Source organism: Microcebus murinus, chromosome 10, assembly GCF_040939455.1.
Source record: "Microcebus murinus isolate Inina chromosome 10, M.murinus_Inina_mat1.0, whole genome shotgun sequence".
Lineage (NCBI taxonomy): Eukaryota > Metazoa > Chordata > Mammalia > Primates > Cheirogaleidae > Microcebus > Microcebus murinus.
This window is the reverse complement of record NC_134113.1, coordinates 90,256,859-90,259,918: the sequence shown is the minus strand read 5'-3', so window position 1 is coordinate 90,259,918 and position 3,060 is coordinate 90,256,859.

The window sequence follows — 3,060 nt, the reverse complement described above, 5'->3', positions numbered from 1 at the left end:
TCATTCTCTTGACATTGTCTTTCATAGAGCTGAAGGTTTTAATGTTAATGAAGTCCAGCTTATCAATTTTTTCTTTCATGGATTAGGCCTTTACTATTGTCTCTAAAAAGTCAATGTCTAACCCAAGGTAATCTAGACTTTCTCCTATATTATGTTCTAGGAGTTTTAGAATTTTACATTTAGGTCTGTGATCCATTTTGAGTTATTTTGTTAAGAGTATTCATTTTTTTTTTTTTTTGCATGTGGATGTCTAATTGGAGTCCAGCACCATTTGTTGAAAAGATTATTTTTCCTCATTGTATTGCCTTTATTCCTGTGTCAAAGATCAGTTGAGTATTTTTGTGTGTGTCTATTTCTGGGCTCTCTATTCTGTTCCATTGATCTACTTGTCTATTCTTTCGCCAATATCACTGTCATGATTACTGTAACTTTATAGTAAGTCTCAAAGCCACTAACTTCTCTCCCCTCCAATGTGTGTCAGCTGAATGACTTTTTAAAATTTATTAAAATCTTTTTGGACAGAAGCTTTACCACTGTTAAAATTCCTTGGCTTTTTAAATATCCATTTATATATTTTAAATTTTAATGACTCAGAAACATGTATTATTCTTTGCCACAAAATGACCCCAGATTACATTATCCGTTGGTGATTCTGCTAGTTCTATAACCTATTCTTTTTGTTCCTCATCCTTTCTTTCAGTTCCCACCAGCCTTTCTCCTTCATACCCAATACCATCTAATTAAGTGGGATTGAATGAAGATATCCAGGGGAATCTTACTGTACACTCCATTTTAGGATAAATGCTCTAAGAGTTCCTGGCAGGAATTTTGTGTCCCTTCTGTGGAATGAATTATCCTCAAAATCTCTAGATTCAGAGGCATGATTTGGGCAGCCACAATACCCAGAATCCTTCCTTCAAGATGTAAGGCACTGTTCTGATACAACTCTAATAATAACAACGGTAATTAGCAGGTAAATATTACCTGCATCTCTCTTCTTCAATAATTCAAATTCTGGGAAATTTTCTTCTTCCTCTCAGTTTCCCCTGACTTCACTTCTACAAAAATAACCAACTTGAGCTCCCACAGAACCTTTAAAACTATAGAATAGATGTCACTATTAACAATCACCCAAACCTGCACCTATCGGTGACACATTCCTCCCCAAATCCCCCACCCGGACACCCACAGGTTACTTTTCAATACGTCTTTGCATCTAGAGATATGGGAAGAACTGTATCTTGGAAAGCACTACACAGTTCAGGGATTAGAATTGATCTAGTGAAAGTTGATAAGACTTGTTTGCCTGGGTCATTGATTTGTAGCCAAGCCTGGCTCAATGGGCCCAGTCTCTACTTTATCACTTTTCACCCTTCACCAAGAGCAGGTACTGGAGGGACAGCTGAATCCACAAAGCCAGTATTGTTGACTGTGATTAAAAAGAGTGTGGGATTCACTTTCTCTAACACAAGGGGGAAACCAAAGCTGACTGCACTAAGAGGAGGGCAAGAGGAGTCCTGGCCAGTGTCACCTCACCTGGGGAAGGGGTCCAGAGAAGACTGGGGTTTCCATTGTACAGTGTCTGGGCACTGCTAGAAGAACAGGGCTCTCATTGTTCCACTTAGAGCATTTAGCTACCAAAGATGAGAGCTTCCTTTCTACTTATTACCTAGGGTCCAGATTCACTGGGAGAGGTAATCAGACCATACTGTAACATCCTTTGAACTCCCTGGAGAGCTTGTGCTACGATAAAACATATGAGATCCTTATCAACACTAATTCTCTGGGGTTCTCCTCTGCCATCTTTGTCACCCGTGCATAGTCACTCAACCTTGTTCAGTCATTCTTCACTCTGCTGCCCCTGTTTGTTTCAAGTCCATTGGAAACTCACTCCAGGAAGCAGAAACTAACATAGAAACCTGTGTCAGTTTCCTGAGCTCCAAAGTATAACCTGGTCTGGGGAGTTAGGGGGTGGGGTTAGCATGAATTCAGCCTCTTTGCAAATACTAGAATAATAACAGTTCACACTGATTCTGCAAACCTGAAACCAGTGAAAGAGTCCTTGGTCTTCAGTCAACACTATTGTTGCCTACGTAAACCTTCCCCAGAAACAAAAACACTATTTTTTTCCTCTACATTCTTCTTCTCCTTCATTATCTCCATATCAGGAGTTTCACTGCTTTTCACATCAAAAAGGAGGCTTTAAGATCTACAAATTGGAAAGATGCTGACAAGAAAGCACACGTGGATGGGAACGTTATTTTTTTTTTAAATGTATTTCTTTCCAGGAAGAGCTGAGCAGTGCAGGCACATGGAAGAATATGGGGTCATTTAAGAATATACCATGTTGGGTTTTAACCCTCAATTATAAGTAGCAATTCAGTCTGACAATTGGATCCGTGGCCAATACAAGTGCTCAATTCCCGTTTTCCAGTACTGTAACACGTTCCACTCTGAAAATGCCCTCCTTTTATAAACTTCACCATCACACCACTGTCTGCATAAGGTCTCTTTTTCTCCTCTCCTCCATACTGCTTGGATTATCTCCCATATGGTCAATGAATCTAAAATGCATGGACTTACAGCCTAATTTCATTTTTCAAAATAAGGCTTCTAAAAAGGCATTAGTCAAAAACTTTTTTTTTTCTTTTTTTGAGACAGAGTCTTGCTTTGTTGCCCAGGATAGAGTGAGTGCCGTGGCATCAGCCTAGCTCACAGCAACCTCAAACTCCTGGGCTCAAGCAATCCTACTGTTTCAGCCTCCCAAGTAGCTGGGACTATAGGCATGCGCCATCATGCCTGGCTAATTTTTTTTCTATATATATTAGTTGGCCAATTAATTTCTTTCTATTTATAGTAGAGACGGGGTCTCACTCTTGCTCAGGCTGGTTTCAAACTCCTGACCTTGAGCGATCCGCCCGCCTCGGCCTTCCAGAGTGCTAGGATTACAGGCGTGAGCCACTGCGCCCGGCCAAAAACTCTCAACATCATAGGAAGAGATGGGTACTTTCTTGCAAATATTATATATGTATATTACATACACACAATATTACATACATA